Here is a 23,064-nt window from a genome sequence, read left to right as displayed (position 1 = left end):
TTCGACCACACTCCCACCCTAGCCAAGGAACCTATTTCAGAAAGGTCAGTGCTGCTCAGATTTTTTTTGTCTGCTGCCCTCTCAAGATTTCTTTTTCTTCAATACTTTTAACTGTTGTGGAAATGAGGTCAGGACTCTGTGATTGTCATTTTGTTCCAAATTCTTGAAATATTTTATTATTTACAAAGGTTTCCCTACTGACTTAGGACAGGAAAAAATATGAATGTGTAAAACCTGAGAGTCCAAATAATAAAAATTTCAGTTATCATGGCTTTGGTTAAACCAAAGTTATTCCCAGAGAGTTTTTCAGAAATATTTAAGGAACAACTTTTGAATAATTTTATTTTGACATATTAGTAATGTAGTCATTGCTAAAATTTCAGAAAATACTACCAAAAAGGTAGAAAGAATAAAACAAAGATTTTACCACTCCAAAGCACTCTGTTATGTTTTAGAATCTCTCTCTCTAGACTTTTTTCTATACATACCCACATTCAGACATATACCCAAATTTTTTAAATGGGATTATTGTATTTTTGACAACCTGCCAGGAAAACTACCTCCTTCACATAATATTGTATTATGACCTTTTTTCACGTCAATGTATATAGATCTACATTCTTTTTAACCACCATGTCATATTCTATTGTACCAATGCACCATAATTTAACTTATTACCTATTAAGATGTATTAAGGTTATTTTCTTTTTCTTTTTTTTTTTTAACTATTATAAGGAATGTTGAGGTAAGCATCCTTTAACATACATCTTCAAATATACATCCAATTATTTCTTCTTAGGAGTGGAAGAGGTCAAACAGTTTGCATATTTAAAATTCCAATACGTGTTGTTAAACAGCCTTGCAGGCAGCTTACACTTTTTATACGCCCATTCCCAGGATACAAGAATGCCTGTCTCCATCATGCCAACACTGGAGTTTTTCTTTTAAAAAAACTTTACCATTAATAAACAAAGAAATATATATTATTAGTTTCGTTAGAGTGAAATTGACTACAGAGATTGATTTTATTTTCCCTATATTTTTAAACAATAGTGATTATTTTTTAAAAAAAATTCTCTGTGCCCTGTGTGGTTTTTCTCTTTTATGATTTTTAATAACCTTTCATGTATTAAGAATATTAACTCTTATTTTCTGTAGACTATAAATTCCATGAGGGCCAGACCATCTCTTTCATCACCGTATATATAACCAGCCTCTAGCGTAATGCCTGACCCAGAACAGATATTAAAAAAATATTTGTGGAATGACTGACCTTGCTCATCATATATGCTCTAAGTTTATTTTCCCCGTTTGCTGTATTTCATCTTATTTTTTATTTTTTCCCTTCCAAAAGTTTTTAAACTTTATGTAGTAAAAATCTATCAAGATATTCTTTCGTGATAGATGACATTTAAGTCATATAGTCCACATTTCAAGGTTATGACAATAATAGTAACAAATATAAAGAATTAGAGGCAATGTAAACAAAAAATGTAAAAAAAAAAGAAACAAATATTTATGTGATACTTCATGTGCAAAGAACTGTTACAAACCCTTTACATATGTTCATTCATTTAATCCTTGTAACAAGCCTTTTGTGTAGTCAAGTATGTCATATCAATGCCTCCCCATCCCCAACACCAATTATTCCTCTTCCAAATAAAATGGTCTAGCTATTTTTCTTCATTGATTTCATTAATTTTGATATGTAATGTGTTTACATTTTACACATTGCATAAGTCAGAAATAGGAAAGGGGATGAAATGAGATATCTCTCTCCTTTATCTTAGTTATCCATTTCCCTTCCCAGTACACAGAGTGTGTGTGTGTGTGTGTATGATTTTTTTCTTTCTTTACACTACTCATAGCATTCGATACACATTGTTCTGCAACCTGGTTATTATATTTCACTTAATAAAATATTCAGGTGCTTTTAAAATCATTTTGTCAACTTTTGACTGTGACAGTTAAATTTATAAATGTGGGGCAGGGCGCAGTGGCTCGCCCTGAAATCCCAGCACTTTGAGAGGCTGAGTCAGGCTGACCGCTTGAGCCCAGGAGTTTGAGAACAGTCTGGGCAACATGGTGAAACCTTGTCTCTACCAAAAATACAAAAAAATTAGCCAGGCATGATAGCAGGCACCTGTGGTCTCAGCTACTCAGGAGGCTCAGGTGGGAGGATCGCTTGAGCCTGGGAGGCAGAGGTTGCAGCGGAGGGAGATTGTGCCACTGCACTCCAGCTTGAGTGAGAGTGAGACCCCATCTCAAAACAAAAACAAAAAACATAAATGTGGGGGCAATTTTCATCCTTAAAATATTAAAACTTTCTATTCAAGTAGATGTTATTTCTATTTCTCTCCAGCTTTGTTTCAGTAGGCTTTTTAGATTTCTTCTTATAAATCCTATATTTTTCTTAATTTACTTCTGAGTAGTTTGTCTATTTTGTTTTCTCAATCTTTATGTGATAGGCTGGAAAATAATATATTCTTTAAAAAAAAAAAACTAAGAAAAGAGGGAAAAAAAGAAAAAAACTCACATTTACATAATTACCAAGGAGGCTGAAGTCTTTTGTATGTTTATCGACCATTTGCATTCTCTGTAAGTTCAGCCTGTCATTCTTTTACATCTGAACGACAGAGAAGGCTCAAGAAGGTCCCCAAAGAACTAAAATCATTGTACAATACATAAAAAAAATCTGACTCATCATTCCCATCAAAAGCAGTATCTCTACGTTACTTCATTGTTTTTGTTAATAGAATAACAATTCTTCCTTACTCAGGCTCAAAATCGATAGTCCTCTTTGATATCTTTTTCTCTCACCCCGTATTTTCCTTCATTTGCCTAAGGTAATAAAAAGAAAAAAATCTACCACGGAAATTTTTCTTGCTTCTCACTCTTTTTATTACCACAAGTGCGTTTGGGTTCCCCATACCTTTGCCTAGTGATGATTGACACCATGGTCTCCCCACTTCCTTGCTCTTCCTTCTCTACCTCAATAGAGGATAGATCAAGCATAGATCTAATTATGTTCCATTGTTCATTAAACTTGAATGATACACCACCACGTACGAAATTTAGTTCCCATTGCTGCCTGCTTTGTCTTGTCTCCCACCACTATCTTACATTTTTCCTACAGTTCTGCAAAATCAACTTCATGTTCCCTAAATATGCTCTATTTTTTTTGTCTGATCTTTTTTCCAGCTATCGCAGACACTGGAAATGCCCTCCCACTTTTTCTGTCAATTGAAATTTCAACTCTGCTTCAATGTTCATCTGGAATATCATCTCCAAGAACCCTCTCCTGTGGTCTCTTGGAACTCTCAGAGTAACCTAATTTCTCTTAAACTCCCTACCCATTTTATTATTGCCATTTATAGTTGTTTGAAAATTGTTAAAGCATGGAGAATATGTCTTGCATGATGGTATGGTGAAAGGACCCAACGTATGGGGTCAGAAGATATATTCAAAGTCCCGCTGTTCATTTACTAGTTATTTTAGATTATATAAGTCATTTAACCTCTTAAACCTACCTATCTTTAGTTGTGAATTGGTGGTAGTAGCAGTAATGATACCACTATCAATGCTAGTGGTAGTAACTGGTTTATAATTAGTAAATATTGTATGCCCCAAATTCCTATCATATTTGTGCTTTATACCCATGTATCAATATGCCATGTTCTACATGAGACAGTAGCAATATTTTCTAAGGTCTTATATTGGAATTTAGTTTCAAAAATGGAAACCATCATTGTTGGACAGTTGGGAAGATAACAGAATTTTTAAACAATATAAAAATATTGGATATAAAAACAATATAAAAATTTGGATAGCTACCCAAAGGTGAGGAAGAATCTTAAATGTATTCAGCACCCAAGTTCAGCTTAAAGATAGGTGATGTTATGACAGATTGTAAACAACTGCCAATTATCCTGACCAAAACCATTCTGAATGAAACATATTTTTATGAAAGAGACTATAATATGTCATGAAAGGAAGAGGCAGAGATGAGAAGATAGCTCATTCTAATTCCTTCTGTTTTCAAGTCTAGTCCTAAAGCAAAGGGTAACTGAGTAGGTGAACGAGACTGTTGATTTCTCATGGACCTCACTGTTAGTATTCTCTGAAATAAATTTTTTAATCATTTGTAACAACTTCAGGTGCTTCTCCATACAGTGGCATCACAACACATACATGTCACATTTTGTGCACATAAGAGTATGCACACATAAATTACCTCATTTATTTTAGAGAAATAAGACAAAAATGGATCAATGACATTCTTCCTTCATGTCACATCTGTTGATATCATCTTTCCATGTGTTTTTATTTTTTTGTATCTATTTATTTATTTACTAAGACAGAGTCTCACTGGTCACCTAGGCTGGGGTGCAGTGGCATCTTGGCTCACTGCAACCTCAGCCTCCCGGGTTCAAGAGATTCTTGTGCCTCAGCCTCCTGAGTAGCTGGGATTACAGGTGTGTGTCATACATCTGGCTAATTTTTGTACTTTTAGTAGAGACAGGTTTGCCATGTTGGCCAGGCTGGCCTCGAAACTTCTGATCTTAAGTGATCCACCTGCCTCAGCCTCCCAAAGCTGGGATTACAGGCATGAGCCATCATGCCCAGCCTCCACGTTTTGCAACTCCTTCCTAAGATTCTTTGCTTTTCACATAGGCCACCACAACCTACCACTGAGTGAAAAATTCTATATATTGATCATGTACAACACGGTGTCTTGAAGTATATACCTTGTGGAATGACTGAATTGTGCTAACTAACATATCACCTCACATAGTTATTTTTTGTGGTGAGAACACTTAAAATCTTCTCTCCGATTTTCAAGGGTACAATATTTTTATTCACTGCAGTCACCATGTTGCACAATAATTCTTTTAAATTATTTCTCTTATTTAACTGAAATTTTGTATCCGTTATCTCATCTTTGTACTCTCAATCTTTCACCTTACTTTGAATTTTACTCCAAGCCTAAAAACATGGCAAGGGCTTTTTGTTCCCTAACTAAACATATGGTTTTTAGCCTTACAGTTCCATCAGATTACCATCCTCTGTCTTTGCCACCTAGTATTTTAAAATATATGCAGATTTTCTTTTTCTTTTTTTTTTTTTTTTTGAGATAGGGTCTCACTCTGTCACCCAGGTTGGAATGCAGTGGTACAATCACGGCTCACTGCAGCCTTAAACTCCTGGGGTCAGATCCTCCCGCCTCAGTCTCTCTCCTCACAGCTCCTAACACTGTTGGCCTTCCTGAAACTCCATCTGTTGCCCTTGATTTCTGTACAATACATGGCCCAGGTCTGCCTAGCTCTGACCATGTCTTTTCCGTTTCCACCTCTCCCTCCAGGGCTGTCTTGTGAGCCCTCACCCTTCCTCTCCTTTGGAAATCTCATGGCTTTATTTATTTTCTTTCTGCAGATGACTTCCAATGTACATCCCCAAGTCTGATCATTCTGAACTCCAGTCCCATCTTTTCATCTGCTGGTCATATTCAGCATACATCTGGACTATTACAAAAATCATCTTCTTTCCTCCCATAACTTCTTTCCTCCTCTTGTTCCCTAGTCATTTTACTCAAACCCTCAGAGTCATCTTTAACTCTTACTTCTCCATCTTTGACTCCTTGACATTTGTTCCACCAAGTAGACCAGGGACTGATTCAGGAAAGAGCATGCGATTCAACTATGGCCTAGGATATGAGAGAGGAAGGGAAGGGAATTGAGTCAGGAAGTATGGGGAGCCATTCTGGGAAACATTTTCCCTCTCTTAAGATGATCTCTCTTTTTCTGGACATTATGGCTTGCATGCTTGGAATGGCCACTACCATCTTCCATCTTGTTATTAACCAGACAATGATGCCTGCACCCAAGATAGCAAAGCAGAAATGGAAAGGACCTGGTCTTTGATGATGTTACTGAGTTTCTGAATCTTTCAGACCTGGAGTCTATGCTACTTTGGAATTTCCAAATTTGTGAGATGTGAAATTCTTTATTAAGCCATTACAGATTGGGATTTAAATTTAAAGTTAAATACATGAAATAGACCACACAATACCAACTCTCTATTTAATCTCTAATTTGGGTTATTACAGTGCTATCTGGTCTTTGTGCCTTCAAACCTCATTTATTTCATATACCTGATAGATTATCCTTCCTAAAGAACTATTTGTTCATGTGGTCTTGTCTAAAGACCTTTATAAACTTCCTATTGCCTAGATAACCGCCCAGGCTCAGCAGTTCAGCATTTGTGGTTTTATACAGCCCTATCCTTCTTTACCTACCTCCTGTTACAGATACACAGACTGAAGTGCTATCTCTCACGGATCTCTCTCCTTTTTCTGCTATGTTCATGTTTTCTCTGCCTGGAATAATCTTGCTTCACTTTCACCTGCATATATGCAATCTTCTTATAACTGTCCCACTTCCACCCTGTGCAAAGTAATCCCTCTTCCCCTAAGTTTCAATGATGTTTATTGCCAGCTACTTTGTATCAGTGCTATTTATATAGAGCAGTCTGTTCTACTACAAGCCCTGTTCGATAGAACAGATGGAACACACGGTTTATTGAGCACTTTAAATGTGGCTAGTGCAGCTGAGGGCCTGAATTTTAATTTGAATTTGAATTCAAACAGCCCCAGGTAGCAAGTGGCTACTGTATCAGGACCATACTAGACTAAAAGGCTCTTGAATGTAGTATATCTTTTATCTTTTTCCTGTAATAACTACAGAGAGCACCTGAAAGCCAGTTTTGTTTTTTTCCTTCTTATTTTCTCCAGAGTCTTGAGAATAAAAGACACGGAATATTTACTGAATCAATAAACACAGAAATTACATTTATCAAATACACAAGGACTCCTATTTTTGTCCCAAATTCAAATAGATTAAATAAGGAAGAAGAAAAAGCTGAATGACCAACATTCCAGTTAGTTACTCAGAAACAGATGGACAGTTCCATTGTAAAAGGATTTATCATCTCTCTACCTCATAACAGTTCTCCTCTTAGTGAGGTATAGGAACTCTCTGAGGTTTAAAGCTCTTGGGTTTCAAACAAAAACTGTTTACTTAGCAATAATTTCATGTTTACCAAAAAATTGCAAGAACAGTACAGAAACATCCAGATCCACCAAATTTTAGTTTTTTTATTTTAAAAATAACCCAGATTCAACACCAAGTTTTAAATTGTATCAGTCTCTTCTTCCTGTATATGTGTATAAAATACATGAGAAATGTGTGTGTGTACATGTATATATTTTATTTTTCCTGAATCATTTGGGAGAAAATCACATATATCATGTTCTTTTACCCCTTAATATTTCAGTGTGTTTTCACATGATCTTAGCCAAAAGGCCGAGAAGCGATTCAGTGTGTTTTCTTATAAACAAGGATATTCTCATGCAAACATATTCAGGAAATTTAACATTGACATAATTATTCAATCTACAGTCCATATTCCAATTTCATCAATTATCTCAATAATGTCCTATATAATGTTTTTCTCCTCCAGTAAAGGATACAGTTCAGGGTCACATATTGGATTTTGTTGCCATGTCTTTAGTTTCTTTTAGTCTGCAGTCTTTGTCTTTTATGACATTGACCATGATTTAAGAATACAGGCTAGTTATTTTATATTTTATTTTATTTTCCTCTACTTAGGTTTGTCTGATGCCTCCCCATGACTAGATAGATCTAAGTTAAAATTCTTCACTGTTGGTGAAAGGATATATTTGTTATACATACCTTCTCTGCCCCACACTAGTTTTTGGACTTGACCTACTCATAAGTCTATAAAGCATTATATTTCTATTAAAATATGTACACGTACATCCCATAAATTTCTTTTTAAAATCTGCATAAAATACATAATCCTACCATTTCAAAAGCAATTGTTGGCTCTGTGCTTTATAATGGTTTCAAAGACAAGTGAAATTTACTTAATGGATTCAATCTAAAATTATTTAATCAACTATTTTATCATTGAGTATGGAAATAATTCCTCAGAGAACTGCTGTAAAGTATTAAAGTTTAATGATTTCTTATTGCCAGTGAATAAAACTAGAATCTTTCCAACTTTGTAAATCCTAATCTACTTTTACTTCTCTTAATATCATCAATGGAGAGAAAATAATTAAATTCTGATATTATAAATCATAAGCACTTGCAGCTTTTGGTGGCAAAGTATTTGAATTGGTGTTATAGCCTAGATTTCAGGTATTTTTAAAGGATGAATGAGAAAAAAGGAAATGGGGAGAAAGAATTTTAACTGTGAGGAACGCTCTACTTAAAAGATACTTTAAAAAAATCTCACTGTAACTACACCGCTTAAACTGGAAATAAAAGAATAAAAATGGTCCTTTAGGATTTTTCTCGGGAGTAAGGATTGTTTCAAGGAAGAAACTGGCAGGGATATGGACATTCTGGACAGGGGCAGAAAAATGCCCTAGTGTTTTGAACACCATGAAAGCGCTAGAATTTTTAAATAAATATTTTACATTGTGAGAAATTTCTGAGTGTTAAATACGTTTTTTTCTCCCCCTAGGGGAAAACTAAACAAATCTCTTGAGACAGAAACTTTAAGTCCCTTCTCCCCTCAAAGCTAAAGTGTCTTTGGCTCTGTTTCTAGGACTTCTAGGAAAGTGCAATTAAAATAAAATCGAAGCAAAGAAATCCTCGCAGTATTTAGATTTCTTTTCTCCCCGAACTACTCAAGAAAAGTCAGAAGCCGACACTTTTTTTCGAGTCTACAAGCTGCCAGTTGTGCGGCTCCCAAGACGTCTCCCGCACGGGTCCCTCCGTTAGCCCGCGGCCTCAGTGCAGTCGGGCTCCAAGGGGGTGTGTCCCGGCTCGCAGCACCGCGGCGCGTGCCTCTGCCGCGGGCCCACCTGCTCCCCTGGGCCGCCGCAGTGCCCCGGGGTCCCGCCAGGTCCCCGGACCCCACGAGCGCGGCGCCGCCGGCCGCCCGGCAGGTCCAGCCACCCGCTTCCGGACCCGGCCAGCCCCTCCGCGAAGTGCGGCTGGGACTCGAGCTCAGTTCCTTTCTTCCCTCAACCCAAACTGCTAGCGGCCCCCGTGGCGGGAGGTGGGACCCGCACCCCACCCCCAAGGATGGGGGCCCGGTAGAGAAAAGGGGTCCCAGCCCTCCCCGGGCTGCCGGCACCGGCGGTCCCCTTGCACCGCCAGGCGGCAGGCCGCGTCCTCCCTCCAGCCCTCGCAAGACGGGCGTCGAGACTGCGAATGTCGGGGGAGGGGTGCGGGGCGGAGGAAGAGCATCCCCCAGCCGCCGCCGCAGCCGCCACCGCCACCGCCACCGCCACCGCCACCGCCACCGCCACCGCCACCGCCACCGCCACCGCCACCGCCGCCGGCCTCTCCCCAGCGGCTCTGCCGGGGGAGGCCTCGTCGCAGCCGCCGCCTCAGCCGCGGCCGCAGATCTCGCGGTGTTTGCCGGCCGCCGCGCCGCCATATTGTGTGACAGTATTTTGATTTGGACTGGGCTGGCGGAGCCGCGGCGAGAGCGGGCGAGAGCGAGCGAGAGCTGGGGGGGTGGGGGGAGGGCAGGCGAGCGCGAGGGGGGTGGGGGCAGAGGGAGGTGGGGACGCCGAGCGAGTTGGAGCCGAGGATCGGGGAGCGGCGACGCCGCCCAGCCTTCGTTTTTGATCTGCTGCAGCCGCCGGTTGAGCGACCCAGCCCGACCCCCTCCCCTCCCCCTCAGCCACGAGCGGTGGCGGCGGCGGCGGCGGCGGCCGGAGGGAGTTGGCGGCGGCGGGCGAGCAGAGGGGGCTGAGCGGGGACGGAGGGAGGGCTGAGGTGTCCCCCCTGCCGGGTGGAACCGGAGGCGGCGGCGGCGCTGGCGGTGGCCGCGGTGGCGGAGGCGGCGGCGGCGACGGTGGAGACGGCTGCCCTAGTGGGAGAGGCGGCGGCGGCGGCCGAGGAGGAGGAGGGGGAAGCGGCGGCGGCGAAGGGTAAGCGGACAGAGCTGCGGGGCCTCGGCGGGATCCCCAGCCCGGCTCTCCCCTCATCGCCCCGCACCCCACTCCGTCTGGAAGGGGCTCTGCCGCCTCGCGAGGCCCATGCAGGGCGCCCGCTTCTAACTCGCACTCTTTCCCTCCGCCTCTTTGCTTCCCCTGTGGCGAGGCGGAGAAGGAGGCCCCCCAACTCCCCCAGTCCGGTGGGGGTGGGGAGCATCGGGCCGGGCCTGGGGAGCGGGGCGTCCGTGCGGGGGGGAGGGGGAAGCTTCATTGGAGTCAAGCGCCAGGGAGAGCCCCGAGTGGGGGAGGGCGCCAGGGGCTGGGGAGGGCCCCTCCCTGCACCGGCGCCCCCGACCCGCCCCCAGGCATGTGTGAGGTGGGGGCGGGGGAGGAAAATCTTCTGGGGAGCCGAGGTCTGGTTAAAGATGACTTAGGGGTGGGGGTTTTGGGGAGAGACACAAGTCAGTTATGTGGGGGTCAGGCGGAGGTGGGGAGAACATCGTTTCCTTGCGGATCTTGGATTTCTGCAGACGTCTTTGAAGTGGGGGGGCAAGCCCTGCTGTGAATATGTGGCCCCTTAGAACTCACTGGATATTTCTAGTTTTCTGTCCGTCAACTTCAAACCCTACGATTTTGGTTGGGGCAGGGAGGCTGCAAGGGTCTCTTGGCGTTGCTGAACAGGTGACAGGTGGATCTTTCTGTTGCTGATGCTGTGGGATGTTCAGGCAGAGTTGTACACCGAAGTGTCAAGAGACCGTGTGAGTTTGTATTTATGTATTTGGCTGTGTCTCATTCCATATATAGTATATTTGAGATGTTAGGGTTCCATTCTTCAAGTCAGCTTAATTGTTGTGGAGAAATTCTTCAAATGTTTCTGATAAGAGGAGTTTCCAGGAGAGTGAAGGGAATTTGCAGCTTCACAGGGGTTTCTCCGTAGTTCATGAAATTCAGGCCCCCAGTGCAGGCTGTTGAGTGCCCTTATTCATTGGAAAGTTCTTGAAAACTAAGATCGTATTCAGAGCAACTGTGCGGCAATATAATTTTGCATCCATTTTGTCTGTTTTAGGTAAGTTTGTAAAGTGTCAAATTTTGGGGTCAGATTGATGCACATTTTAGAAAAAGAATTTTGTTTCCACTTTAGCGTAAAGATTATAATGATCGTTATGCAATTACAGATTTGGCCGGGAATTTTGGTGGGCACAGAATAGGGTATTTGCTTTCAGTTTTTTTTTTCACTTCAACTGCTTACCACACTCTTCATACAGTAGCAGAGTATTGACACCTTTTCATAAATATCTTTAAATTCTTTGTAACAATGAAGTCACGATTTTAAACTTTGACGATTTGAAACTTTAACATTTGAAACCATGGCAGTTTCTAATAAAGGGAGACTTGCTTTTCTTTTATTGTATGCTTTGGCTGAGCATTTTAATTAGAAACAATGGGAAGAATTGTTAGACAAATGAGCTCTAGGCTAAATTAGGGTACAGTTAGTTTGAGGATTCTACAGCTTTTAAAAAACATGTATGGAACAAATATGTTGAAATATGGTATTATCAATGTGTTAACAGGAAATAGAACAAAAATTCCAGTGATTCAGAACTTCTGTTTGGGTTTTTCCCCCGTAAGTCTATAATCAGTTTCTATCAGTTTCTAATAGAGGGTGCTTAAGTTTTAAGTCTTTCAAGAATCAAACTGAAAGTTGAATATGTCAATTATAGATAAATAAGTCCCTGAATGTACTCCACTTTTTTTTTCTCTTTCTCTTGTGTGCATGGAATAACTTTTCCTGAGTTTAAAAGTATTTTCTTAAGGACACCGATGAAATGCTACTATTGAACTGTCTTTAGTGAACTGTCTCATAGTAGAACCTGTGCTTTAGTGACTCATTAAGAAGTAAGATGATCAGAACCTCATCAAATACCTACTTTTTGAAAAATAAATTTTAACCTAATCCTATTTGATTAAAATTGCACCTACACTTGGTCCTTTATTTAGTGGGAAAAAAAGTACTTGCCTTCAGCTAAGGGTATTACTAAAACTGAGATACAATTATTTATTTATTTATTATTATTATTTTGAGACAGTCTCGCTCTGTTGCTGAGGCTGGAGTGCAGTGATGCTGTCTTGGCTCACTGCAACCTCCCCCTACCGGGTTCCAGCAATTCTTCTGCCCTAGCCTCCCAAGTAGCTGGAATTGCAGGTGCTTACCACCATACCCGGCTAATTTTTGTAGTTTTAGTAGAGATGGGGTTTCACCATGTTGGCCAGGCTGGTCTCAAATTCCTGACCACAGGTGATCCACCTGCATCAGCCTCCCAAAGTGCTATTACACCTAATGGAATGAGGAGGTTTTTAAACTCTTCAGTTATGTAGATAGACCGTCACTTAGGTTAGTACTGAGAATTGCTTCATTAGTATTATTAACATCTTACACTTGGGTAAATGTCTTATGACATTTGTGTCTTGGTAGAAATAAAAGTTTATTCTACTTCCATAATTTCCCCAGTAAGGAAAATTTCTTTTCACAAAATATTGTTTAGGATGAAATGCACATATATGTATCTGTGAACCTACTGCATTTTGAAAAATATGTATAATGTAAACTGTTTTACTTTATGAGTTACATGCAAAAAAAGTCCTTGAGGAATGTCTGTTTTCTAAAACAGCATTTTTTTGACTTACATAAACAGATCAAGACTAAAAGTTTATTTTTTATCATCATACTTTAGAAGATAATTTTTGCCTTGTTATAGATGTTTTGGGGAAAAGTTCCTGATAATCTTTACAATATGTAAAATTCATAAATTAAACTGTAATTCAGAAATCAAAATTTAATTCCATTATATCTCTGGCCAGGTTCCCATGACCCAGAGAACACTAGTAGCACTTTTCCTTTGTTTCACTTACGTCATCTTTATTTGATCTAAGATTGGGTCTCTAGAATAGAAGGATTATGAGGTAATAATAGAGGCACATGTGAAGATTGGGCAAACAGTAATAAGGAGGAGGAGAGACAGAAGATAAGATGCTAGTAGAGAATTAGAAGAGCAGTTTTAGGCAGCTGGGAATGTGGAGATGTGGGTAGCGGTGGTTGCCAAGCACAGGAGGATGATCATGCTGAATTGTATGGAGATTGTCTCTGAACCGTTTCATAGGTTCTGACACTCTATATATGTCATCTTATTTAAAACCCTCAATATTAAAATGAGAAGGATTTGAAGAAATTGAAATTATATCAAATTTAAATGTATGCATGTTCATATGTATTTGCCGCCAGCTGATATTTCCAAAATACTTATTAAATATTTTGTTTCTTGTGATTCTGGTCCTAAAGAATCAAGGATATGGCTTACTTAGAAAGCTAAAAAACCTGAGTAAGTACCCTTAGGAGTTAAACTTTTTATGTTTTCTTTAGTTAATCACTAAACTTGACTGATCTTGATAAAACCAAAGAGAGATTGGCAGGAGAGCACTTTCTTAAGTATCCTATCTCTCAAAACAGTCTGTGTGCTAGTTAGTGGTGCTTTACCTACATTCAGTCAGCCTCCTAGGATAAGAAAAAGATGCCAGAATAATGATAACAGAGCTACTATATTGAGGTTATGTGTTTCACTTAGATTTTCACTTGGATTTTTACTGACTTATTTTATAGAATATGCTTGCTTTCTTTCCTGTTCCTTAGAAAAGGAGTGAGCACAGTGAGAAGTGTCAGCTGACCAGTGATGTTTCAGGACATCCAAGTCAGAATTATCACAAAGTGAATTGTATATGGTTTTTTGTTTTGTTTTGTTTTTGTTTCTGTTTTTGTTTTTTCAGACAGAGTCTTGTTCTGTATCCCAGACTGGAGTGCAGTGGTGCAGTCGGCTCACTGCAACCTCCGCTTCCTGGGTCCTAGTTCAAGCAATTCTCCTGCCTCAGCCTCTTGAGTAGCTGGGATTACAGGCGCTCACCACCATGCCCAGCTGATTTTTGTATTTTTAATAGAGACAGGGTTTCACCATGTTGGCCAGGATGGTCTCGATCTCTTGATCTCGTGATCAGCCCACCTTGGCCTCCCAAAGTGCTGGGATTACAGGTGTAAGCCACCGCGCCCAGCCAATTGTGTATGTTTATATTAATAAAAGATGTCTATGAAAATTTTGGCACTTAAAAGTGCATTTGTTCAAAATTTAATTTACATACACCCTCTTACCTTTATGCGTCATAAATGAGGCTTTGCTGAGAATATGACTTTTTGATTTGCCTTACTCATTTTTAATTTTATTTCATTTCTAATCATGTATTCCAGTTCAGATTATGGTACCCAGGGAGTGACAGCCTACATAATAAAGAGAAAGGAACTAATATATTGAGTGCCTACTGTATGCCAAGTTTTTCTTTATTTCAAAAAAATTTATTGAGCACTTATTATGTGCTAGGGACTCTTCAGATGCTGGAGGTGCCATATTGAAGAACAGACAAAAATAGCTGTTTTCATATAGTTTACAATTAGTGGTGAAAGACTTAATAAATGAGTGCAATGTAATATGCCTGGGAGAAAAAAAGTACTGTGCAGGAAGAAACTGAAAAGGGAATTACAGAGTGAACATTGCTTACTGATCTTTTTAAAATCTCTGTAATGGGTATTATCCTTGATTTCAAAAAGCAAAGCCTATCCCATACATAAAATTTTTCCTTTAAGAATACACTTCAAATTTCAGAACATGATTGTATTTGTGCTTCAGAGTTATGGAGTTTCAATAGCTGTTTTCTATTGTTAGTACTTCAGAAAGCTGTTTTATGGCTGGGTAGAAAATTGGAATCTTGAATCCTGGTTTTACCACTTAATAGTTTTGGGACTAGATTTGAGATGGTTACAATTTGTTAGTTTCTCTGAGCTTGTTCTGGGTAAATGGATACGATATCTTTTTCTGGTGAAGGAACATGGTGTCATAGCTTGTTGAATAGGTTGATGAGCTAGATCTCAGCATTTTAACAAGTAAACAACAAATATTGTACAAAATTCCAATTCATGTAAATACTTGTAAAACAGTACAGTGCCTGGCACATAGTAAATATAGAGTAAATGTTTGCTTTTGTCCTTATTTTACTTGTTAATTCAAAGATTCTATTATATGAAGTATTAAGGAAAGTTTTTGCAAAGATAAGATAACTCAAATTGTGAATGGGATTTTTGAGGGAAAAGTGGAATAACCATGCAAGTTGCAATACTTATTTTTAGATTGGAAGATCACGAAACAGCATCTCAAGGGCAGAGCATGTCTTCCTTTCAGTCTTTACTTCACAATATTTTCAGTGGTTGCCCTGTAGTTAAGAGCTCAAGAATTACTATGTGTTAAATGTTGAATGGTTCTTAGTGATAATTTTTCTGTAAATTACAGCTTTTTGTAGTAAAATCCTGAGTCTGAAAGGTGGCTGCACTGGAATCTCTACTTTTAATTTTTAGCACTGATTAAGATATTACGCAAAGTCTTTTAAATGCTATTTTTTGAATCTAGCCAAAAATTCAAAAAATATTCTAGAAATTGAGAAGAAATCAGTTATTTGTAGATAGATTAGTCTTCATTAATTAACTATTTCTATGATGTTGGCATCAAAGTGAAAAAGTAATATAGTAGTTTTTAAAAGAGTAGAAGAAAATTCATGAATAGTTATTTGCTCAACTGTTAAAGAACAGGTTTATCTTATCTTTTGAATATTATTTCAGTGAAAGTGTAGATTTGTCCTGGCTTTTGGATTAAATAGCTTGGTCATTTACTTACGTTTCTCTGATACAGGAAATATTGATGTTTTCATTAAAAAGTGAAAACATCCCACCACCATCTCACCTCCCATCTTCATAGTAACCATTCTTCAGATGCTTAAATCTTAGTACAAGTCAACTTTTTCCTGTTTTGTTGGAAGTTATCTTCTACCTAAAGAGTAATAATTTTAGCTTTCTTCAAACTTAAAGACTTCTGACAAGTTCTGAGGCTTTTAGTAATTTACCCAAAATATTTCTTGGATTTTTAAAAAGTTCCTCACAAAGCATGTATAGTGTGCTTTCTATTCAAATATGAACAAATAGGATGAAAAGTATTTCATTCTAGTATTTGGTATGCCACAATCTGTTTTGGAAATGAGATAGAAATACATACAACTGAATATTTTACACTCTTGTAATTTCTTTGTTTGCTTGTTTTGAACATTAACAGTCTACTGCAGGAAAGAAAGAATTCCTGCAAGGTATCAGTTTGAGTAGCTTCAGAAAGGAAGTCTGATTTACCTACAAACAAGTACAACAGACAAGAGCGGTATAAGAATTTGTAGTATTTTAATTGTCTTGTTAAAAGAAAATGGAATTCTTGTTTCACTTAAGAAAAAAAACAAAAACTGGCCTAGTACCAGTGCTCCTAGTACAAGTCACAGAAGCCAGATAATAAAGTAGAGTTTGGAAAAGTCCTGCAGAGAGAGAGAGAGAGAAGCAGCAAGAGTATAGGACTGGGGATTTAAGCAGAGATTTTGGTAGAAATATGTGAATGCCTATTGTTATTAATAGAATTGTCTAAAATAATCCATTAAAGTGTGTGTGAAAGAGTGATTTTTGATCTGTAAATGTTTGTTTCCCAGTTTATTAGCCATCATCCGAATCATTAAATAATATTAATATTATTTTGAATTTTAGCTTAAAGTTTTACTCTTATATTGATATTAAGGAAAATCGTTTTTGACCTTTAATATCTTAATGCTTACCTTTTTAATGTTAGCAGAATTGAACACATCACAAGTTTGCTTTCTGTCAGTTTGCCAGTGAAGCAGGCCGAAGATACTGCTTGATTCATCAGTATAGAGGCAGTGGCAGTCCAGGGAAGTGACTTTCCATTCCTCATCAATGAGAGAAAATAGTTGCTCATGCAGATGAAAGCTTGAACTCAGCAACTTGACCTTGTAAAACATTGTCCTCAGGCCAGGCAAGTTTTGGTTAGTCAGAGAAATCAACCAAAGCAATAATTCTGATGTGAACTGAGGCCATGGGGGTAGAAGAGACTTTACCTGGTTTTAAACTGGAAAACTTTTTTTTTGGAGTACAGTGACACAATCATAGCTCACTGCAATCTCAAACTCCTGGGCACAAACCTTCCTCCCACCTCAGCCTCCCGAGTAGCTGGAACTACAAACGTGTGCCACTGTGCCTAGTTGATTTTAAAAAATTGTAGAGACGGGATCTCACTTTGTTGCCCAGACTAGGAAAATATTACTTTTGATTTTGAGTTGATCTCTTGTTAATTTGTCAGCTGCTTGGCCTCCACCACTTTAACTAAGTGTCTTAATTTTACCATGTTGGGAGTCAGTGAAGGGTAATAAGAAAAGTTTTGGGCTTTAAAATCAGATGAGCCCAAGTTCAAATCTGAATTCTCTTGCTGACTATAGCTATGTGGTCTTAGGCATCACTCGTATTCTTTGAGCCAAGGAGTTTTCTTTAGAAAAATGCATATGGTAATATCTACCTTACATAGAACAAGGTAAATTCTTGTTCTAGTTACATTAGGATATGTAGCTTAAATAATGGGAAGTAATTTTACTTGTGAAATTTTGCTTCGTTAGATTTTTTCTTCAGGATATTTATCCACTTCATTTTTCCTCAACAAATAGAATGAAAAAGAATTTCTATACTGTTTAATTTACTGTAACTGTTTAGACCAAGGATGAAATAAACAAAACATCACCATTATTTTTTAACTACAAAATAAACATGCAGATAATTCTTTGTATTTTTCTTACCTGTGCTGCATTTTCAATTTGAAATTAGTTCACAGATCTATAATTTAGTTCTTTTGTAGGAAAAGCATTAGAAAATTGGCATGTATAAGATTTTGAAAACATGTCAAATATGAAGTTCAGTGTAATACTACAAAACTTGTACCACTTTATCTTTGTAAAATGATCTTTGTACTTTTATATTTCTTTTTTTAAGACAGTGTCTCACTCTGTTGCCCAGGCTGGAGTGCAGCAGCACAACCACAGCTCACTGAAGCCTCAACCTCCCAGTCTCAAGCGATCCTCCCACCTCACCCTTCCAAGTAGCTGGGATTACAGATGTGCACCACAACACTCAATTTACTTTTTATTTTTTTGTAGAGAAGTGGTCTTCATATTTTGCTTAGGCTGGTCTCGGGCTCCTAGGCCCAAGCAATCATCTTGCCTTGGCCTGCCACCAAAGTATTGGGATTACAAATGTGAGCTACCACACCCAGCCTGTTTTAACAGCACTTACAGCAGTGGATTTATATTTTGGTAATAAGTTATCTGTATTACTATAGTACCAGAAAGAATAAACAAATGGTGTTACTATGTTTTAAAATATTAGTTATACAAACAGCATTCAATACTGATTATTACAGCAAAATATTCTACAACAATTACACTGGTTTATTCAATAGATTAAGAAAAATTTTTATCCTGGATGACAAAGCAAATCCCCATCTCAAAAAAAACAGTTTAAAAAACTCATTGCATTATATTAAGTTCATAGGCTTACAACATTCTGTAAGGTATATACATGAAATCTCTTAGCCTAGAGGTAATAAATACTCTTTAGTCTTACACATGTGCAGTTTTTGTGCAATCTGTAAAATAAAACCAGAAGCACAAATACTGAGGAGATCCAACCATTAATCATAGGATAAATGACATGTTATTATGGCAGAAAGAATTTTAAGGTACATATTGGTCTTTTTAGCCTTGTTTTTTTAAAGCTGTTTTTAGCTTTTGCCGTTGCAGAAGTCAACATGTAGTGTGAAGTATTATGCACGGAAGTTTGATTTTTGTTTTGATCAAATACCATTATTTAGAAACCTAACATTTTCAAATCTTTTTGATGGGTCACTTAGTTCAAATACCATTATTTAGAAACCTAACATTTTCAAATCTTTTTGATGGGTCACTTAGTATCAGTAATAATTAGATCAGCAAATTAATTTTGCCTTTTCGTAGTTTGCAAGAGTTTATTTTATTTTCAGCAAAGTTAATAATTGCATAAAAATTTAAGTGGGAAAAACTGCCCTTTAAACATTAATATTCAGATCTGTGACATAAAGCCTATTATATAGATATTTGCTTCCATATTCTTGACATTCTATGGACTATTTTGTCTTTTATGCTTTTCTTTTAAACTAGCCTTTCCTGAGTGTAGTTTCTGTTAGTGTTAAGTCATCATTTTAAAATATAGGCAAGAAGATAGTTGTTTTTTAAAAAATTTGGGACAGATTAAATGTTCCATTTAATTCATTGAGCACAAATTGTGGCATAGTTGCTTGGTTAATTTTATTTATTTGTTGTTTTGTTATTTATTTAGAAATGGAGGTTTTGTTGTTTCCCAGGGTGCTCTTGATTCTTAGGCCCAAGCCATTCTCTTGCCTCAGATTCCCAAGTAGGTAGGAGTGTGACATGCCACTGAGCCTGGCAACTTGGTTAATTTTTAAAAGGCAATTAGTGACCTGATAAACATGAGCATCTGCTCTTCAGAAGTTAAGCAGCTGTATGTTGCAGATGTACGTAGGTGTCACAGTTGTTACTAGAATTGTGAGAAAATGTACTCAAGGAAACATCCAAGGAATCTATTTCGAAAGTTGCTAGAAATACATTTTATAATTTGCGTTGAGAGTAACTGTTACTGTTTACTCTGTGATTAGCATGTACCTGAATTGTACTTGACCAAAGTACTGTTTGCCCCCCTTGTGATGATTTTACAGGAAATGGAAAAATAAGCACATGGAAATGGGGATTTCAGAAGAACATTTCCACTTCTGCATATGGCGATTCTGCTTTTTGGCATATAAATGTGCATTGACACATATTGAATGCCCTTTGAGATTTGTCTAGCTAAGGTAATTGTTTGGCCTGCATGAGACATACTCATTCTCTTCATGAGATTTTTCCCTTCATGAACAGTGGCATACATTTAAAGGATGGCAGAGCCATTGCTGTAATTTAAATGGAATGATGGTTCATGGGAAGTTTGAAGTGGTGATCTTAACCAAACCAAGCCATCAGTACATCAACTTTTATAGACTATCATGTGATTTAAAAAAATAAAAACTCCAGAGTGTGTTTCATATGCCCTCTGTGACATGCCTGTGCAAAATAGCTGGCTAACCCAAGAAATCTTGCCTAACTCATTCTTCCATTGTGTCTTATCTCTGCCTTTTTTGTGTGTGTGTGAGACAGAGTCTCACTCTGTTGCCCAGGCTGGAGTGCAGTGGCGCAATCTCAGCCCACTGCAACCTCTGCCTCCCGGGTTCAAGTGATTCTCCTGCTTCAGCCTCCTGAGTATCTGGGACTACAGGTGCATGTCACCATGCCTGGCTAATTTTTTGTATTCTTAGTAGAGACAGGGTTTCACCGTGTTAGCAAGGATGGTCTCGATCTCCTGACATTGTGATCCACCTGCCTCGGCCTCCCAAAGTGCTGGGATTACAGGCGTGAACCACTTCACCTGGCCTCTACATTCTTTATTATTCAAACTACCTTACTTATCCAATAGTTTTGAGTTCCTGCTGTGTGATAGTACTTTGCTAGGTCAAAGGGGTGGACAGATGTGTAAGATACAATTCTTGTCCTTAAGAGATATAGATACAGACACATGTGATATATTGTGATAGATGCTGTGATAGGGTTAAACAAAATACTTTAGGAATCCATAGGAGGTAGTTATCTCCTGTGGATGAAGATTAGGCAGTATCTCCTATTCAGCAAGGGTTGAAAGGATATGACAGGGAAAACTTCCTAGGAAAAGTGGCAATCTGAGTGTGTATCAAATAGGCAAGGAATAAAGTTACAGGTTGCAGATAGAGAGGTCTTTTTAGACAGAGAGAAACACCATGCATAAAGGATGGTGGTAGGAAAGTCCACGTGTATAGTAACTGTGAGTAGCTCTACAGTGCGTTAGGTACCAGTGGTGGGTTAGCTGGATGTAAGGTGGAAAATAAGAAAAAAAGACAGCAGCAAGATGCCTGTATACTCCGTAAAGGAGATTTGACTTCATCTTTCAAATGATGGAAGAGAAGTTCTTAAATTAGCATTCTAGAAAGATTCTCTGACTGTAGTGTAGAAAATACTTTAGAAAAGAGACGGGCTTGGGAGGAAGAGGTAGGCATGTAAGTATCTATCTAAGAGTTGATTAGGACCCAGATTAAGGCTCTGATAATGGAGTAATTAAGAAGAGTAGGTAATGTGTTTGAGAAAGGAATATTGAGTGTGAAGTAAAGCTGTGAAGATTGCACATGTCCTGGCTTGAGTTCCTGGGTACATAGTTGTGATGGTGATGTTCACCAATACAGAACAGACCAGGGTTGCAACAGGTGAGGAAGATGTTTAAGTTCTGTTTGTTCTTTATAAGGTTCTATGGAAGGAGAAAGAGGAAGATTTCACTTTATATGGGGGAGACAGAGAAGGCTTCTCTTATTAGATAATATTTGAGCAGGTACATGAATGAAAGTAGAAGCAGTAGCAAATGCAGTGGCCTTTAGGTGGGATGTGCTTGCCATCTTCTAAGAGCAGGAAGGCAAGTATAATTGGAGCTGAGTCGGGGAGCTGGGGGAGGTGAAAATAGGGTAGATGAAATCCAACTGTGTATATGCTGTTCATGTAGGGTATTTAGATTGTGACAAGGACTTTAGATTTTACTCAGAATGGAGTAGGAACTCACCAAAGGATTTTAACATAAAATCTGACTTGTGTTTCCCCCCTCACTTCTTAGAACATGATTTATTTATTGGCATTTATATGTGTATGGTTCTATAACATTATTTATATGTATAAATTCATGTGACCTTCACAATTAGGCTATAAAACTGTTTCATCATCATAAAGAGACTCCTTTTTGTTACCCCTTAAGTTTCACTTTTCCTTCCAGCCTTAACTCCTGGCAACCACTCATCTGTTTCTGTTCTGTATCACTATAAATGTCACTTCAAGAATGTTACATAAATGAAATTATATATGATGTTTCCTTTGGAGATGGGCTTTTTTTTCACTCCGTATAATCCCTATGTAATCCTTCCAAATTGTTGCATGGATCAATAGTTCATTCCTTTTTAATGCTAAAGAGTTTACCATTATGTAAACTCTTTAGCATTATGGATGTACCACAATTTGACTTTTGAATTTCCAGCTTTGTATGGATGTACCACAATTTGACTTTTGAATTTCCAGCTTTGGGTTGTAAAAATAAAGCTGCTGTGAACAGGTTTTACAAGATTGTATGTGAAAATACATTTTCATCTCTGTAGGATAAATTCCCAAGAGCGCAGTTGTTGGGTTGCATGATAAATATATGTTTAAATAAGAAATTGCCACACTTTCAGAGTGGCTGTACCATTTTACATTCCCACCAGCAATATGTGAGAAATCTATAGTTTCTCTGCATCCTCCTAGCATTGGTATTGTCAGTATTTCTTATTTCAGCCAGTCTAATAGTATGTAGTGACCATTAATTTGCATATCTCTAATCGCTAATGATATTGAACCATATGTTTATGTGCTTCTTTGCTGTCTACAGATCTTCTTTGGCGATGTGTGTTCAAGTCTTTTGCTCATATTCTTTTTTTGTTTTGTTTTCTTCTTGTTGAGTTTAGAGAGTTCTTTATACATTCTAGATCCAAGTCCTTTGTTGAATATGCGAGTTACAAATGCTTTCTCCTGGTACATGGCATGTCTACATATCCTCTTAACAGAGTCTTTTGCAGGGCAAAAAAAAAGAAAATTGGCTTTGATGAAGTTTATTTTATGTAGTTTTTCTTTTATGGATTGTGCCTTTCTTGTCAAGTTTGAGAATACTAGCTAACCTTAGGTCTCAAAGAAAAAAGACTATTCTTCCTTTATTGAATTACTTTTGTACCTTTGTCCAAAGTCAGATAGCCATAATTGTGAGGATCTATTTGTGGATTCTCTGTTCTATTCCATTGATCTTTGTGTCTGTCCCTCCACCAGTACCACACTGTTTGATTACTATAGCTATATAGTTAGATATTGAAATTTCTCCAACTTTACTCTCCTTCTTCAGAATTGCTTTAGCTATTCTAGTTCCTTTCCACGTATGACTT

General features: G+C 38.3%; 1 protein-coding gene across 3 annotated transcripts in view; it reads left to right on the top strand.

Moving 5' to 3' along the window:
- The first annotated feature begins 9,581 nt into the window (after window positions 1–9,581).
- TAB2 (TGF-beta activated kinase 1 (MAP3K7) binding protein 2) overlaps window positions 9,582–23,064 on the top strand; it is a 96,844-nt gene continuing 83,361 nt past the window's right edge. For 2 of the 3 annotated variants that reach the window (XM_012452566.3, XM_064360585.1), the window contains exon 1: window positions 9,582–9,973. The gene's annotated coding sequence lies outside the window, so the exon portion shown is untranslated. The remainder of the gene's footprint in view (window positions 9,974–23,064) is intronic. The other variant, XM_064360584.1, reaches the window with a different exon arrangement.

Source organism: Aotus nancymaae, unplaced genomic scaffold, assembly GCF_030222135.1.
Source record: "Aotus nancymaae isolate 86718 unplaced genomic scaffold, 86718_ANA_hifiasm-v0.15.2.pri h1tg000040l, whole genome shotgun sequence".
NCBI lineage: Eukaryota > Metazoa > Chordata > Mammalia > Primates > Aotidae > Aotus > Aotus nancymaae.
This window is presented reverse-complemented; position numbering and strand designations above follow the sequence as displayed.